Source organism: Amblyraja radiata, chromosome 8 (genome assembly GCF_010909765.2).
Source record: "Amblyraja radiata isolate CabotCenter1 chromosome 8, sAmbRad1.1.pri, whole genome shotgun sequence".
NCBI classification, from domain to species: Eukaryota; Metazoa; Chordata; class Chondrichthyes; order Rajiformes; family Rajidae; genus Amblyraja; species Amblyraja radiata.
Window position 1 is genome coordinate 66,742,239 of NC_045963.1, and position 19,367 is coordinate 66,761,605.

At 43.0% G+C, this 19,367-nt stretch overlaps 1 protein-coding gene across 2 annotated transcripts in view; it reads left to right on the plus strand.

The window, feature by feature from the left end:
- The first annotated feature begins 2,386 nt into the window (after positions 1 to 2,386).
- The window catches only part of tab2 (TGF-beta activated kinase 1 (MAP3K7) binding protein 2), a 42,203-nt gene continuing 25,222 nt past the window's right edge, over positions 2,387 to 19,367 (plus strand). The window contains exons 1-2 of one of the 2 annotated variants that reach the window (XM_033026133.1): positions 2,387 to 2,527; positions 8,464 to 8,538. The gene's annotated coding sequence lies outside the window, so the exon portion shown is untranslated. Of the gene's footprint in view, positions 2,528 to 2,952; positions 2,973 to 8,463; positions 8,539 to 19,367 lie in introns of those variants that run through there. The other variant, XM_033026134.1, reaches the window with a different exon arrangement.

The following is a 19,367-nucleotide window of genomic DNA, read 5'->3' on the forward strand; positions in this document are numbered from 1 at the left end:
ACTTGAATTTTGTGGCCTTGCACCCTGCTCAAAGAGGTATTAAACTGCACTTGAATTTGGTGGCCTTGCACCCTGCTTGAAATGGTCGGAAAATGGATTTGAATTTGGTGGCCTTGCACTCTGCTTGAAATGGAATTTCAAGGAATAGCCATGAGTCAACTGCCAGCCCACCAGCCGTAAGTGAGCTGCCAGCACATCAGGCTTGAGGGACTGAGCTGCCGTCCCAAGAATCTATTTGGCCCACAATGTCCATACTAGCCCTCTGGAGACCAGTAGTCCCTGCAGCCAACAACGCCCATACTAGCGCTCCAGAAGTCCCCCCCCCCCCCCCCACACTGGCCACCAATATTGGAATTGGTGGAGAGGTGGAATATTGCTTCGGGGGACCAGCCCTCCCGTGTGAACATGGGACCCAACGGGCCCCACTTAGTCTAGTACAGCATATAAATCCTCCAACACTTTTGCCACCTCCAACGGGATCTCACTACTGGCCACATCTTCACCCCATTCTGCTTTCCGCAGACCGTTCCCTCCGCAACTCCCTGGTCAACTCGTCCCTTCACACCCAAACGACCCCCTCCCCAGGTACTTTCCCCTGCAACCGCAGGAAATGCAACACCTGTCTCTTTACCTCCCCGCGCGACTCCATCCAAGGACCCCCGACAGTCTTTTCACGTGAGGTAGAGGTTCACTTGCACCTCCTCCAACCTCATCTACTGTATCTGTCCCAGGTTTCAACTTCTGCAAATCAGCAAGACCAAGCGCAGGCTCGGCATTTGTTTTACTGAACACCTCCGCTCAGTCCGCGTTAAACTACCTGATCTCCCGGTTGCTCAGCACTATAACTCCCCCTCCCATTCCCAATCTGACCTTTCTGTCCTGGGCCGCCTCCATTGTCAGAGTGAGGCCTAGAGCAAATTGGAGGAACAGCACCTCATATTTCGCTTGGGTAGCTCCCACCTCAGCGGTATGAACATTGACCTCTAACTTCAAATAGCCCTTGCTTTCCCTCTCTCCATCCCCTCCCCCTTCCCAGTTCTCCCACCAGTCTTACAGTCTCTGGCTACATTCTATCTCTGTCCTGCCCACTCCCGACATCAGTCTGAAGAAGGGTCTCGATCCGAAACGTAACCCATTCCTTCTCTCCAGAGATGCTGCGTGGCATACTGAGTTACTCCAGCGTTTTGTGTCTACCTTCCTGTATACGTAGTTTCTGCACAGTGCTCTGGTTTCTTCCCACATCTCAAAGAAAAACTAGTAGAATTACCGCAAACCTTCAAGTTCAAGTGAGTTTATTGTCATGTGTCCCTGATAGGACAATGAAATTCTTGCTTTGGTTCAGCACAACAGAACATAGTAGGCATTTACTACAAAACAGATCAGTGTGTCCATATACCATAATATAAATATATACACACACGAATAAATAAACTGATAAAGTGCAAATAACAGATAATGGGTTATTAATAATCAGAGTTTTGTCCGAGCCAGGTTTAGTAGCTTGATGGCTGTGGGGAAGCAGTTATTCCTGAACCTGGCTGTTGCAGTGTAGGTATGTAGCAAAAAATAAGCTATTGGGAAAATAATTAAAACAAGAAACTGATGTGACAGCTCTGCCGGGAACCAGCAACAACCGATGGGCTGAAATGCCTCCTGTGTTGATTTAAATATTCCCATCACTTTTGCTCGTACAACACCAGTCTGCATGCTGGCACTTCAAACAAGACGTTTTTCAAACTTCTAACATCATCATTGCAACACACTCGGCTGAAGCTTCCTCTGTATCCTGCCCATTGTAGGCGGATGTTATGAAATTTGTCTTCACTGGAACTCGTTCTGTCTCACGGGAGAGGCTTCTGGCTGTTGCTCAGCAGTGAGCCGACAGGCTCGCATCTGACATGTAAAATCTTGTGCTATTTGGATAAGAGCTTGGGATTGTTCCAGGTCATTTACCATTTTGGAGTAATTATGTAAGGAAATAACCATTCCACTTTGGACGGTATATAATTCCTCAGCAAGGATGGAACACCACGGCACAGCAGTAAATCTCCCCAACCTCACACCTCCAGCGACCTGGGTTCAATCCTCACCTCCGGTGCTGTCCATGTGGAATTAGCACATTCGCCCTGTGACCATGTTTTCTTTCAGTCCCCTCTTTCCAATCTTTTGCTTCTTATCCCTATTTGCTGATCACCCCTCACCTCTCTCACACCTCGGTGACGGCTGTTGCTATCACAACATTGCCGTTGAAGGAGCACGGTCTAGGTCACGCCCTCGCTCGCATCAGCTTTCCCGCCCCTGGCGCGGGTCGAGTGCCGCGAGACGGGACCGCTCTCGCGAGGCTGGGCCGGCGCTCGCGAGCTTTGCCGTCAGCCAACCCCCCTCCCCCCCCGCCCCCGCCATGTTGTGCTGGTATTTTGGTTTCGCTTGGCTCGGCGACGGCCGCCACTGAGAGCCATCCGGCTGGCTGGGTGGAGCCGCTTGCAACGAGGGAGGAGCGGCGGCGACGACGACGACAGCGCTGACGGTAAGAGGAAGAACTCGCGGCGGCGTTTGATCGCTTCGCCTGTTAACGCGGCGCCCCAGCTACCGGGAGCAGCGACGGGGCCCGGGATCTGCGGATCAGCCCCCGGCTGTCACAGGCCCTCCCCTCCCGGGGCTGCGGGCTTCCAGCACCGCCGCCTGCCAGTCCAGTCCAACCCCCAACCCGGTGCTCTGGGGCTTCCACTGCTCTCTCCCGCCCCCCAGAGCGCATCCTATATCGGGAGGGGGGAAGCTCGGCTTCGTTGCCACGTCCAAGGGCCCATTTACTGAACATCGTTTGGACGGGCCGCTGTGTCCCAGATCCCTGCAGCGTGTGGCCTGGGCCCCTGTCAGTGTGGACAGTCCACTTTCGTTCCTTGGAGTAACTTATTGTGGCCAGTGACCTTTCTCAAACATCTTATCTATGTGGCCTGAAGCACTTTTTCTCCGTGAGTTTTAGTGCATGGATTTTGCTCTGAGTGTTGATCAGTCTGGAAGTCGGGCTACTCTTTGTAATTTTTGGTTTTATGTACTATGTGCCCCGTTTAATGTCCTTTTTTTTAAATGGAAAGGTGTAGCTTGACTGCTTCGTCGCAAGAAACTGTTAACATGGGCAAAGGTGGCCTGAGTATTCAGCATTTGCCTGTTAGTCAGTCCAGACACCTTGCTTTTGGGAAATGTGGACATAAAGTAGCGACAGTGGGCAAAAAAACAGCGTGCTGGAGGAACTCAGTGAGTCAGGCAACATATGTGAAAGGAATGACAGGCAGCCTTTCGAGTCAGAACCTTTCTTCAGACTGATCCAAAACATTGCCAACCTATTGCCTCCATAGATGTTGCATGTCCTGCTGAATTCCTCAAGCACTTTGCAGTTGCTGGAATCTAGACCAAAAACAAAGTTGTTTGTGTCTCCATAGTGACAATGGGAGTTTATTCACTTATCAGTGTGATCAACGTGCTTAGTTTGCAACTGAGTTGCTGTTTGCCCATGGAGAGTTAATGAATATTACCAGTTGCCAAAATGAGTTGTTGGATTACACAAAAAAGCTGGAGAAACTCAGCGGGTGCTGCAGCATCTATGGAGCGAAGGAAATAGGCAACGTTTCGGGCCGAAACCCTTCTTCAGACTGGGATTATTAGGATTATTCCTTCAGGGTAGTCTGATGCGAAGTGCACAAACATGCAGTTAAATTAGATTAATATTGACATGACTAAGAATGGTAGGTTACAACCTATTCTGTCTCTCTATGACGGCATCTGTCTGAACTGGTCAGATTACTTGTACTTTAGACTACACACCTTGCTGTATGGAAGACAGGAGAGAAAGTCATGTCACTGTATGATTGGGATTCTTGACTAGTTCATTTCAGATCAGCCTACAAATTTATGTCTCAATAGTTTGATGCTACCTGAATAGATTGCAGGACGCTGGTCAACTCTACCCTGAACAAACGCTAATCCTTGATTTCTCTTGGCTGTGCTGATTGAACTCTGAAAGCTATGATTGGTTACTCTTTAACCTTAAACAAATATAGATTCGTATAGAGATCATAGAGCTATTTAATAAGACAAACTCAGCACCCCCTCACCTCATTATCACCACTAACTATACTCTTCCTATTTGCCCAATTATTTTTTATTTGTTTTCAGTATTTCTGGAAGTTTGGATCAAATCTGCTTCCAGTTTTCAGGTAGTGCAGATCACAAGCCAAATTCTCCCCTTTCCTTTTGTTTCTTTTGCCAGTTATCTTAAAAATAAAATACTGCAGATACTGAAGAACTCAAGTGGAAAAAAAGCAATGCTGCAAACAACTGTGTCAGAGTGACAATGGAGAGAGAAATAGTTTGTTTTGGTTTAATCCCTTTGCAATTGGGGTTGACTAGATAAGTTTTCAACTCGATAATATTGAAGAAGGCTGTACACGATGAATGGTGCCAGTTTCTATCTTTGAGTCTTATATAGAGCCCATTCCACTGTATATTAATTTCGTTATTTTTTCTCAGACATTTGGTGGTCATCAAAGAAAGGCTTGTATTTATTTCAGAACGTCCGTGAGCAGTTTACAGTCCATCGAACAATTTTGCGGTAATGCAGTACAGCCATTTAGCATGGATTGTCTTTAAAAAAACACCAGAAACAATGTCCAGTAATCATATTGTTATATCCAAGCTGGATGAGGGATAAAAAATTAACTTGTTCAGTGAATCTTTGAAATAGTCCCTGTGATTTGTTGTACAGTTGCCTGAAAGACCAGGTTCAACATTTCATCCAAAATATGGACTCTCCTCAACTATGCAGTACGCTTTCAGTACTGGTCTAACAGCCTAGTTAATATGTTTGAACCCCTTGCTGATGAGCCCAGGTTAAGATTTGACATGTAATAACTGACATCTTTTAATCCCAGACTCTGCTTACAATGGCTGAAAAAGGTTAAATTGACGAGGAAGGATGATACCACATGTTGAGAGGAAAATCTTGAATTTGCATGTATTTTGTACCCTTCAGTATGCTGCAGACTATTCAAGACGTTTCCTGAATTTTTGTCAAATTTTTGTGTAAAATAAAAATTTGATGCAGTGGAGATTGTTAATTGTTCATCTAAGCATTGTCTGTCAAGTGTGCTGATATTGAACTGTCCATGTAAGCCACCCAGAAATCCCAGCAAGCTTTTTACTTATTGCAGCAATTATCAAGTAAATATTTAGCGTACTTATTGGCTCTGCTTTGACCTCAGTTTGTTACAGGGAGTTCAACATCCACACAAAAGCTTTTTCCCCCTTAAATTTCTCTTTGATTGTTTTTTAATTTAACATAGTTATTTCTAACCTTTATTGGCAGAGGGTGATGGTTATGTTGAAAAAGTTCCAGAGGATGGTATAATTATAGTGTTTAAAATACATTTAGGCAGGTTCGTGATAATAAAAGGGCCAAACACAAGCAAATAGGACTAGCTCAGATAGACATCTTAGTTGGCACAGTGTGTTCGGCTAAAGGCCTGTTTCCATTCCGTATAACTGTGACTCTATAAAAGACTAATTGTATAAGATCTGCCTGCTCTACCAGCTGAAGTGTTAAATTTCTATGCACAAAACCTTGTTTTAATTAAGTTGACAGGGAGAAAACACCATCCCTTGATTGGAGGGTTAGTAACCAGAGGATTCTATTGAATTACTGATCCCCATCAAGTAAACTGTCCCTGCCCAACTTCTTGAGAAAATCAGAGATAGGTAGTAAATGCTGGGCTGAAAAATGAATAAATAAATATTATCCCTTCAGATCTTTAAGTTTGTAAACCACTGGTAACATCCTGTTGAGCCTATGCTTTAAAGTTTTTTCTCTTTCTTAATAGTCCTGCTAAGAACTGTACTGCACCAAATATGGAAATGTCATACAAGCTTCTTTACATTTGGACACAATACCAAGATTGCCTTTGCTGTTTCTCTAACCGTGTTGGCTGGTACTGGTAGCTAGATCAGTTTCACTCTTTAACCAATTTAAAATCATGCTGATTCAAATGGATTTCCTTTTTCCTTTTTTCAGAATATATTAGTCAATATTTTTCTACATTCAATTACATCTGCTTCGCTCCTTTTGAATCTGGCATAATCCTCTGCAGCAGTTTGCTGTACTCCCCAGGTTTATTTTCATTGACTGGTTTCACTGCTGCCTTTGTTCCTACATCCATTTTTTATTGTACATAATAATAAAAGTTCCAGTACAGACTCTGTTGTGCCATTCATCATATCTTCCTGGATCAACTTGCCCTTTGACTGTTTCATCATTCCCTTTAATTCCAGTGGCAAATGCCCATACTATTTTCATCTGATCGTGTCTAATGCACCAAAAGTTTTTACGAAAACCCACATATGTTGCATCTCCTTTTGTAAATCTTTATAAACCACATTCACTATATTTCCTTCATGTATCCTCCGACTACAAATAACGTTAAAGGCTGATCAAATATGATCTACTTTGGATATCTATGTTCATTGATTGTTCTTTATGCATATGCTTAATTTTATTCCACATGGTTCCAATAGTTTGCCAACAATGAAACTAGGAAAAATGTCCTTTCCACAATTATGGAAATTATGATTACCTCAGGGTAATCCAGTAGATGAAAACCAGCAGGTCCTATTGCAGTTTGAGTGATTAAACCACTGCTCCAATCACCTAATGATTGTAGGCCCACTTCTGATCTGCATCTAATGTCTAATGAAAATCAGAGAAAGTAATTTTTCAATAATGTGGAGGAGGACTGCCTCCTTCATTTTGTGGTGCTCTTCCCCCAACCTCACTAATCTTTTAATTTCCCCATATCAATCAATTTTTCTTCTGTGTTTTTCTTGTCGTTTGATATAATGGTTTATGCACGTCCTGTGTTTATCTGATCTTTGCATTCTAAATCATTTCTGCAGAGTTAATTTCCCATTGTTTGAATTTTCCTCTGGTCAGATCTTATTTTTATGTGTCTCAGTAATCTAGTGGCTTTTAAAAGTGAATGTCATTGAAGGGTCAAATAAAATTCTTAAAGAGCAGGAGGTGACATGAAAGTTTTTAAAACCCATTTATAGAAGGATGAATGTAGAAGCAAGAGATTCTTTAGAAAGCCCTTGTCAAAAATTGATGAAACTAGAATAGCCACATGTATTTAGAATCAATAACTTCTATGGTAAAATCTTGTATAAGCTCAAATATTAGAATAAAGAATGGGAAAGCTCCGGGCAAATGAAAAGTACACTGCTTGAAGAGGTTCTATTACAATGCTTAGGGCCTGATTAATTGTTGGTAAAGGGCCTGTCCCACTTACGTGTCCTTGGCACGCAAATTACGCGGCCTCGTGGTCGCGTTGAGCCGCGATGGGCTTGCGAAGGTCGGGCGCGAATTACATGCGTACGCACAGCCGTCTGGAGCACGTGACGTCATTTGAAGATGGACACAAAGCTGGAGGAACTCAGCAGGACCGGCAGCATCTCTGGAGAGAAGCAATGGGTGACGATTCGTGTCGAGACTTCTTCAGTTCTGAAAAGAAGGGTCTTGACCCGAAACGTCACCCAATGCTTCTCTCCAGAGATGCTGCCGGTCCCGCTGAGTTACTCCTGCATGTTGTGTCTATCTTCAATTTTCTTGGCCCAACTCTGGGAGTATAAGTGGGGGCGGATCCGGATCACAACGGCCGTGAGCCCCAGGCAGAGTTCGGCGATCGTTTGCCTGCTTCTGCTGCTGTTGAAGGTGAGACGTTGCGTAGCGCCAGGGTCTTGGGCCTGTCCCATTTTGGCCGTCAGTTCCGCGGCTGGCTGTTGGCACTCGAAGATTTTGTTCACTACAAAAATTTTGGAGCCCCGAGCGATGTCGCGCATAACTACATACCCCTCCGCGCTCCTAAGTGGGACTGGCCCCGCGCGGCCATACGATGCCCGTATGCCTCAACGCGACCACGAGGTCGCGTAATTTGCGTGCCAAGGACACGCAAGTGGGACAGACCCTTAAGTGTTTGGTAAACAGTGTGTGATAGAACATTAACTTATTTAGCAGTGTGACCCTTGTGTGGTGGTGTTGTACACTGTGAAAGGCATCAATTTTTTTTATTCTAGTGTGGATTTAATTCTCTTTTAAATAAAATGTGTGCTACTGTTTCTTTTGACACTTACTCTTTTGAACCTCTTATATTTAACCATTCTCCATTCTGGGAAGGGCCTAGTGTTAACAATTTAGGGGAGTGCTTTTTCTGAATGTTGTGAATGTTTTATTCAAAATATAGGGAGTGTTCTTAGAAGGCACATAAAAACAGGTAACATTTTAAAGATTTGGAGAGGAAACATTCTAAATGTTGAAGGCAGTATAGAGAAGTTAAATTGAGACGGGAAGGTCATGTGAATTATTTTTTTTTTACAAGTATGTGACTTTCAATTAATTTTATACATTGGTCATCTGTGCAGACAATCTTGTGGATCTGGGCAATGCAGTTGGGAGGTGGAGGAGTCAGTCACATAAGAAGAATGAACCAATCTGAGGTAAGTAAAGAAGATAGAGCTATTTTATATAGTACCTTGTTTTATATAGTACCTTTCCAACCTACAATGCCACCTATTAAATGCTAATTGAAACAGGAAATGCTGAATACTTTTGTATAAAGCAACCAACTTATATTGTATGTTTTAAATATTAGGTCAAATTGTTCATCTTTCCAAAGCAGACATTCCTTTCTCATATTTTGCTTGGGCAGCTTTCACTCATTTCGACTTTCCACTGTTATTGCCTGACCTAGGTATTTCTAACATTTTCTGTTTTGTTTCGGATGTTCAGCATATGCAGTACTTTTGATTTTCTCTTTTAATTAATGTTGAGTTACTATTGTAAAGCAGAAAAAATGCAACAGCTAATTTTTCCATACCAAGTTCCCACTGGCATCCTTGAAGGAATGATCAGATTATCTGTCTTAGTGATTGAGAGATCGCCACCATTCCAGAGAGAGCTGCGTGTTTTTTTTTTTAATGTTGTGCCATGGGACCTCTATGAGAAAGGAGATGGAATACCAGTTTATGTTTCATTCAAAAGAAAACAGACCAGATTGTGCTGGTACTATACTAGACTAGCTGCCTGGATTGTGGTCATGTTCCTGCCAGCCAAAAGGTCAATGGATTATTAAGTGTGATCTTGAGTGCGGAAAAACATTGCATAAAACTGATAAATCTATATTATACTTAAAGAAGTTTCACAGTTAGTGTAAAATATATAATGTTATTGAAACAGCCCATTGGAAATTTATTTCAGTTCCCCAAAGACTTGTAGATTTATGTTGGTGACCTATGCACAGGAAATATTAAACCCCATCCCCCCCCCCCCCTCCCCAAAACTCTTTGGTGCATTTGTGAACCAACTTGCGTGAGACTGTGCTATTACTGATTGCTTCCTTTGAGGCCCTTGTGAAGGATATCCTGAAGGCGCAAATAGTGTGTTGTGAGGAAAAGCAGCCTATAAGATACAAGCTCGCGATAGTCTGGTGTTGGGGGTGATGGTGGGATAAATGTCTGGACTCTGACCATCAGAGATGGACCTGATGACACAATAGATGCTGGATCTTTGGACCAGCAATAGGCCTGATGGTGAACTAGGTACTGGAACTAGGTTTAGGTTTATTATTGTCATGTGCAGTGAAAAGCTTTAATTTGCATGCTATCCAATCAAATCTGATATTGTACATAAATACAATCAAGCCAAACTCAAGTACAATAGGCAAAATTAAGGGAAGGATACAGAGTGCAGAATGTATTTCTCAGCATTACAGCACAATAATTCCAGAGACAAAGTCCAATGTCCCCAAAGAGGAGGATGAGAATTGGACTGTATCCTAGCTTATGCAAGGACAATTCATATGCCTGATAACAGATGAGAAGAAGCTGTTTCTGAGTCTGAGGAACTATGGTGCTGGGGGTAGGGATTATGGTCAGCTGGGCCCTTCAGTAGTTTTTATTGGCGAAAGAAAATATAGGGGTCCCTTTCTCATTCATTCAGAAATACTCCTGACATCCACAAAGTAATGCCTTCTTTGGAAGGATGAATAATTTGACATAATATTTAAAACATACAATTTGAATTGGTTATTTTATACAAGCACACATTCTTAATGGTGATACGGCCTCTTGATATAGATAGATATAGATAGATATAGATAGATATAGAGATAGATAGATAGATAGATAGATAGATAGATAGATAGATAGATAGATAGATGCGCACACACACACACATTGCAGTTGACAGTGATTACGATCTATTCATGGTTATTTAACATGAAATGGTACGGGAAGTGAAAATTAGTGTTTCTTTTCAGCCTCCTGTTCAGAGGTTCAATATACAGTGGCTTGCAAAAGTTTTCATATCCCTTGAACTTTTCCCCATTTTGTCACGTCACAACCACAAACATATTGGGATTTTATGTGATAGACCAACACAAAGTGGTGCATAATTGTGAAGTGGAAGGAAAATGATACATGGTTTTCAAATATTTTTACAAGTAAAAAAACTGAAAAGTGTGGCATGCAAAAGTATTCAGCCCCCCTGAGTCAATACTTTGTAGAACCACCTTTCGCTGCAGTTACAGCTGCAAGTCTTTTGGGGTATGTCTCTACCAGCTTTGCACATCTAGAGACTGAAATTTTTGCCCATTCTTCTTTGCAAAATAGCTCAAGCTCAAGATTGGATGGAGGGCGTCTGTGAACGGCTATTTTCAAGTCTTGCCAGAGATTCTCAATTGGATTTAGGTCTGGACTTTGACTGGGCCATTCTAACACATGAATATGCTTTGATCTAAACCATTCCATTGTAGCTCTGGCTGTATGTTTAGGTCGTTGTCCTGCTGGAAGGTGAACCTCCGCCCCAGTCTCAAGTCTTTTGCAGACTCTAACAGGTTTTCTTCCAAGATTGCCCTGTATTTGGCTCCATACATCTTCCCATCAACTCTGACCAGCTTCCCTGTCCCTGCTGAAGAAAAGCATCCCCACAGCATGATGCTGCCACCACCATGTTTCACAGTGGGGATGGTGTGTTCAGGGTGATGTGCAGTGTTCGTTTTCCGCCACACATAGCGTTTTGCATTTAGGCCAAAAACTTCAATTTTGGTCTCATCTGACCAGAGCACCTTCCTCCACATGTTTGCTGTGTCCCCCACATGACTTGTGGCAAACTGCAAACGGGACTTCTTATGGCTTTTTTTCAACAATGACTTTCTTCTTGCCACTCTTCCATAAAGGCCCGATTTGTGGAGTGCACGACTAATAGTTGTCCTGTGGACAGATTCTCCCACCTGAGCTGTGGATCTCTGCAGCTCCTCCAGAGTTACCATGGGCCTCTTGGCTGCTTCTCTGATCAATGCTCTCCTTGCCCGGCCTGTCAGTTTAGGTGGACGGCCATGTCTTGGTAGGTTTGCAGTTGTGCCATACTCTTTCCATTTTCGGATGATGGATTGAACAGTGCTCCGGGAGATGTTCAAAGCTTGGGATATTTTTTTATAACCTAACCCTGCTTTAAACTTCTCCACAACTTTATCCCTGACCTGTCTGGTGTGTTGGGCTTCATGATGCTGTTTGTTCACTAATGTTCTCTAACAAACCTCTGAGGCCTTCACAGAACAGCTGTATTTATATTGAGATTAGATTGCACACAAGTGGACTCTATTTACTGATTAGGTGACTTCTGAAGGCAATTGGTTGCACTGGATTTTATTTAGGGGTATTAGAGTAAAGGGGGCTGAATACTTTTGCATGCCACACTTTTCAGTTTTTTATTTGTAAAAAAATTTGAAAACCATGTATCATTTTCCTTCCACTTCACAATTATGCACCACTTTGTGTTGGTCTATCACATAAAATCCCAATAAAATACATTTACGTTTGTGGTTGTAACGTGACAAAATGTGGAAAAGTTCAAGGGATATGAAAACTTTTGCAAACCACCGTAAGTTACCTCATATAAATTACAGATTTTATAGTAATAGGATTAAACTTTGTTCTTCAATGTTACTTCAATACTTTTACTCGAGACCTCAGCCTCTCAAAAGCCTGGGTCGTGCAGAGTTTTTTTTCATCCCTCAGCTGGGACTTATCTAAGTGCAAATGGAAGTCTCATTCAAGAAGTCTCATCTTTGTTTTATATCAGTACTTATGTGGGCTTTTATTACCCAAATGATTTCAAATCAAGCTTCACCAAATACAGAGCTGTTTTACAATTTGTCATCAAATCATCCGATGCTTAATCTGATGCAAAATACTATTTTATTTTATTTTTAAATTATTTTTTTTGCCTCGCCAATGTCTACAACCAATAAAGCCATTACAGTCATAGAGTGATACAGTGTGGAAACAGTGCCCTTCGGCCCAACTCGCCCATACTGCCAGCAATGTATCAGCTACACGTGTCCCACTTGCCTGCGCTTGGTCCATATCCCACCAAACCTGTCCTATCCATGTACTTGGCTAACTTGTTTAAGCGATGGGATAGTTGTGTGCTGAGTCCCATCTTGTATACAATATACACTTATGACTGTACACCAACACACAGTACAAACAGGATCATCAAGTTTGCGGACGACACGACTGTGGTGGGACTGATAAACAACAACGACGAGTCTGCCTACAGAGATGAAGTCCAAAAACTGACTGTCTGGTGTACCAAAAACAAACTGGTACTCAACCCATCAAAGACAAAAGAACTGGTCGTTGACTTCAGGAGGAAGAGGAGAGAGGAACCTGCTCCTTTATACATCAAAGGAGACATGGTGGAGAGAGTCACTGGCTTTAAGTTCCTGGGAATAAACATCTCCCAGGACCTCAAATGGCAAATGAACACCGTCACTCTCGTGAAGAAGTCACAGCAGCGGCTGTATTTCCTGAGGTCTCTGCGGAGAGCAAACGTCTCACAGCCGCTGCTGCTGTCCTTCTACCGATGCGCCGTGGAAAGTATCCTCTCCTATGGCATCCTGGTGTGGTTTGCTAGCTGCACTGTGGCTGAGAGGAGGGCGCTGCAGAGAGTTATAAAAACTGCACAGAGCATTACAAACGCTCAACTGCCCTCCTTGGATGATATATATATAGGGCCCGATGCTTACGCCGGGCCACAAACATCAAGCAGGACACATCCCACCCTGCCAACCACCTTTTCACTCTGCTACCCTCTGGGAGGCGATTCAGGTCTCTGAAGGCTAAAAAATAGTTTCTACCCATGTGCGATAAAAGAGCTTAATTCCAACAGCGAACACTGGGGAAGCAAAATGTAATTCCAAGAAATGCAACATTCTTTTAAAATTATTTTTAAATACTTATTTATTATTTTTTACTAATAAGTGTACATATGTCAATGGTTGTCGTGTTTGTATTTTTTAACCGGAGGAGATGCAATGGAATTTTGTTGCACAGTATTGTGCAATGACAATAAACGTATTCATTCATTCATTCATTCATTCATTCATAGTCCAAGCCTTAACTACCTCCTCTGGCAGCTTGTTCCGTACACCACCACCCTTTGGGTGAAAAAGTTACCCCTCGGATTCCTATTAAATCTTTTCCCCTTCACCTTGAACATATGTCCTCCGGTCCTCGATTCCCTTACTCTGGGTAAAAGACCGTGCATCTACATGATCTGTTCCTCTCATGATTTTGTGTATCTCTATAAGATCTCCCCTCATCCTCCTGCGCTCCATGGAACAAAGACCCAACCTACTCAACCTCTCCCTATAGCTCACACTCTCTAGTCCTGGCATTATCCTTGTAAATCTTTTCTGAACCCTTTCAAGCTTGACATTATCTTTCCTATAATATGTTCCCCAGAAATGAACACAATATTCTAAATGCGGTCGCATACAACTGCAACATGACCTCCCAACTTCTATATTCAATACTCTGACTGATGAAGGCCAATGTGCCAAAAGCCAACCTGCGACTCGACCTTCAAGGAACCATGCGCCTGCACTCCTAGATCCCTCTGCTCTACAACACTACCCAGAGGCCTACCATTTACCGTTTAGGCCCTTGTTCGATCTCCCAAAATACAACACCTCACACTTTTTTGTATTAAATTCCATCAACCATTCCTCCGCCCACCTGGTCAATTGATCCAGATCCTGCTGCAATCTTTCACAACCATCTGCACTATCTGCAAAATTCCAACTTTTGTATCATCAGCAAACTTGCTAATCTTGCCCTATATGTTCTCATCCAAGTCATTGATGTAGATGACAAACAGTAACGGACCCAGCACCAATCCCTGAGGCACACCACTGGTCACAGGCTTCCAGTCTGAGAAGCAACCTTCCACCATCACCCTCTGCTTCCTTCTATGGAGCCAATTTGCTATCCTTTCAGCTATCTCTCCTTGGATCCCATGCAACCTAACCCTCCAGAGCAGCCTACCATGCGGAAACTTGTCAAATGCCTTACTGAAGTCCATGTACACAACATCTACAGCTCTGCCCTCATCAACCTTTTTGATCACATCTTCAAAAAAATCAATCAGATTTGTGAAACACGACCTTCCACGTATAAAACCATGCTGACTATCCCTAATCAGCCCTTGCCCATCCAAATGCCTGTTTAACCTATCCCACAGAATGCTCTTCAGTAACTTACCAACTACAGATGTTAAGCTCTCCGACCAATAGTTCCCAGCATTTTCCCTGCAGCCCTTCTTGAAAACGGCCACAACATTTGCCACCCTCCAATCTTCCGGCACCCCTCCTGTATTTAAGAACGACTCGTGAATTTCAACCAGGGCTCTCGCAATTTCCACTCTAATTCTCCGCAATGTCCTCGGATAGATCTGATCAGGCCCTGGAGATTTGTCTACCTTCAAACATGACAGTACCTTCAGTACTTCTACGGTAACACTAACTGCTCTCAAGGTGCTTCCAGTGACTGCTCCAATTTCCCCCGTCCTACTGTCTTTCTCCCCGGTAAATACAGAGGAGAAATACTCATTCAGTACCATGCCCATCTCCTAGTGATAATCATATTCCTGACTTGGTACCTTGCTGTGGGCAAAATTGGCTGGCACATTTCTTGCAATATAGTAGTGACTACACATCAAAGGCACTTTGGGGAATTCTGAGGTTGTGAAAGTAATTTATATAAAAAATGTTTTTGAGTCAATCAGAGTGAAAGAGAAAAATAGAACCTTTGTTTTTAGCTAGGTTTCAAAGCACAAAACTACAAAACAGCCATTTTTAAACTTTTTATATTAAATAGTTGATTGTGGCTAAGCTCAGGTTTTTATAGAATTGTAGGTTTGTAATGGCACAGGAGGCTGCCGTTTGGTTTATTAAGTTTATGCCTCTCAGGCAGAACAATCCTGTTAATTACATTCTCCCTTTTTTTCTCCCCCAGTTAGCCCTGCAAATTATTTTTTCGCCATTGCTTTTCCTGTTACCTACTGAAAAAGCAAACTGATTCTGTTCTGTCACAGTGAATTTCAAATCTTACGTACCCTGTTGTTTTTCCTCTTATGTCCCGTGTATTTTTGTTTTAAAATTTTTCAATCTGTGATCCTTGAATAATCCACTAATGACAGCAGTTTACACCTTTTTTTCCTTTTCTAAAGTGGTCATGGTATTGTACAGCTCTATCTCATTGCTCACCTACCTTTTTACCCCAAAGGAGCACAGCTTTTCTTGTTTTTAGCCTTACAGTTGAAATCCCTAGCCCTTTGGACCATTCTAAACCAGCTAAAGTGGAATTTGAATTACAAGTTCAAGGTCAAGTGAGTTTATTGTCATGTGTCCCTGTTTAGGGCAATGAAATTCTTGCTTTGCTTAAGCACACAGAAAATAGTAAGCATTTACTACTAAACAGATAAATGTGTCCATATACCATGATATAAATATATACACACATGAATAAATAAACTGATAAAGTGCAAATAGCAGAAAGTGGTTATTAATAATCAGAGTTTTGTCCAAGCCAGGTTTAATAGCCTGATGGCTGTGGGGAAGTAGCTATTCCTGAACCTGGTTGTTGCAGTCTTCAGGCTCCTGTACCTTCTACCTGAAGGTAGCAGGGAGATGAGTGTGTGGCCAGGATGGTGTGGGTCTTTGATGATACTGCCAGCCTTTTTGAGGCAGCGACTGCGATAAATCCCCTCGATGGAAGGAAGGTCAGAGTCGATGATGGACTGGGCAGTGTTTACTACTTTTTGTAGTTTTTTCCTCTCCAGGGCGCTCAAATTGCCGATCCAAGCCACGATGCAACCGGTCAGCATGCTCTTTACTGTGCACCTGTAGAAGTTAGAGAGAGTCTTCCTTGACAAACCGACTCTCCGTAATCTTCTCAGGAAGTAGAGGCGCTGATGAGCTTTTTTGATAATTGCGTTAGTGTTCTCGGACCAGGAAAGATCTTCAGAGATGTGCACGCCCAGGAATTTGAAGTTCTTGACCCTTTCAACCATCGACCCGTTGATATAAATGGGGCTGTGGGTCCCCCTCCTACTCCTTCCAAAGTCCACAATCAGTTCCTTGGTTTATGTTTGGCAATACTTCATTTCCTTTGTAGTTTCTTCTGATTGTTTTTTTTCGTTATTAATCATAAGAATCTTATTTTCTGAATTGAATGAACATAGACAATGTTAAAACGCTCATATATTGCAGTATTCGGTGCCCTGGGCTAATGCTAGAAGTTTTTCAGATGGAATTATACACCTGAAAATGTGATTAAACTACTGCAAAATAACTTTCAGACAGGAATTGAATAAATATTTGAAATGTTAAAAAAGTAATGAATATAGAGCAGGGTACTTAAAGCATATATGGATTGCCAAATAAGGTATTGGTGGTTTTAAGTTAAATTAAAGGTAATATATCTCCACGACATGATCAAGTACATCCTTGTTGGAAGTGAGGAACGAGATTGCAGAGGCCCTTGCTGTGAATACTTGCATCATCATTAGCTGCAGGTGAAATTCCAGAAGACTGGAGAGCAGCTAATGTTGTGTTGTTATTTAAGGCAGCAGCAAGAACCAGCCAAGGAACCACAGCCTGAGGTCAGTGGTGGATAAGGTGTTGGAGGGGATTCTTAGGGATAGGATCTACCAACATTTGGATAGACATGGACTGATTAGTGATGGTCAGCATGGCTTTGTGCTTGGGAAATCGTGTCTCACAAATCTGATTGGTTTGTGAGGTTTTTTTTGTTTAAGAGATCACCAAGAGGATTGATTAGGCAGGGAATCTCACCAAGGTTCCGCCTGGTAGGCTTATCTGATAAATTAGATTACATGGAATCCAAGGTGAACTAGCCAATTGGATTCAAAATTGGTTTGGAGGAAGGAGTCAAAGCGTTGGTTTTCTAATTGGAGGTCTGTGACCAACTGTGTGCTGCATTGTCTTGTTTGCCACAAGATCCAGATCAGTTGGGAAAGTGGGCCAAAGAATGGCAAATGGAATTTAACTCTTGACAAGTGTGAGGATTGTCACTTTGGTATGACAAACAGGGCAGGACTATCATACTGGCCTGGTGCAGGTTACCAGCCCAGTAAATGGTAGTCCTGGAGAGTGTTGGAAAACAGGGGGATCTTGGAGTACAGGTGCATGATGTGGTGAAGAAGGTGTTTGGCATGCTTGCCTTCATTAGGAAGGGTATAGGACAAATGTTGAGGCATCATGATACAGCTGTACAGGTTGTTGGTGGGATCACGCTTGGAAAACTGCAGTTTTGGTTGCCCATCAAGGATGTCTTAAGTTGGAAAGAGTGCAAACTAGATTCACCAGTTATCTGCATACCACTCTTGTATGTTGCTCACAATACAGAAACAAAATGCTGACTTGCTCTTAAAATGGTTCACAATTTTAAAGAGCAAGACTATTGTACCTGGTATTTGAGGTTACTAACATGTGTATGTGTATTCTTGTTCAAGGTTTCAAGGTCAGTTTATTGTCACATGTACCAATTAAGGTACAGTGAAATTTGAGTTACAAAATTGTGACTATGTCATGAAAGTTCCACTTTCATGACATTCTACATTAAAAGTATTATACTGCGCACAATCTCTTGTTGCATAACACCTAATTCCTGGCAACTCCTATTTTGTTAGTTGGTTAAAAGTAAAACGGATGTTAAGCAGAAATTAACAGGTTGAGAAACTGATGAACAATCAATCCGGAACAGTTAGTCAGGGGAACCTAATGATTGGGGGGAAAAAAGCAGATGCTGAAAACATTAAGGAGATATACCGTATTTCCCAACAATGAAGACGCACCCCGAATTTAAGTTGCTAAATTTTGAAAAATGGATGGCAGGACAGGATCAAGGGTTTGGTTTAGTCCAGGGGTCGGCAACATCGCCTGCGTGCCCCAGCACTGGCTGCAGTTCCCAGATCCCTCGCGTCCCTGGGACTGGCTTCAGTTCCCAGATCCTTCACGTCCCTGGGACTAGCTGCAGTTCCCAGGTCACCTGCGAGGCCCAGGACTGGCTGTAGCACCCAGGTCTTCTGCCCCGCGACTGGCTGTAGCTCCCAGGTCGCGTGCGAGCCCCGGGACTAGCTGTAGTTCCCAAGTCGCTTGTCCCGGGACTGGCTGTAGCGCCCAGGTTGCCTGCTCCGGGACTAGCAGAGAGAGAGAGAGAGTAAGCCCGGGACGGAGCATCCAGCCTTCCGTTCAGTAGCTACCCGGCAACCACCACCTCCACCGGTTGCGCCTGTGCCGAGGGACACCATGGTCAGCTGGCGGGCCGACCGGCAGAAGGCGCAGAGGTGGCGGCCAGTTCCGCTGTCTGGTCCCGGCAGCCGCTCGCAGCCACCCGAGCTACTTCCCTCCCCGGGCCAGAGTCCCCACACGCTGTGAAAGGAACTCTTCCCACCTTCCCAGGCAACATTGTGCAGAGAAAGACATGGCTGATGTCTTGAAATCAATCTTGATGTCATGGTTGAAAGACACAAAGACATGGCTGACATCTTCTTGTCAGCACCTGTTGATACTTCTGAAGTGGGGATCATTCTGATGGAGGATCTAGAATCTCAATTGCAAATTCAATTTGAACCAAAAGGTTTGAATGTGGTTGGAGATTTTAATGTTTTATTGTGCTAGCTTTATTACTTAGTAACTGTAATACAAAATAATATAACATGGTTAAACTGTACAAAATGTTTAGATAGACTTTCACCCTGCCATCAAATTCACCTGGATTATCTCTCTGTCTCCATCCCAGAAGAACGATTATTAATGGACATCTATTACAAACCTACCAGTTTCCACAGCCACCTGGACTATACTTGTTCCCACCAAACCTCTTGCAAATATGCTATTCCTTACTCTCAATTCTTCTCCACCACATCTGCTCCCAATATGAGGTGTTCCAAACTAGGA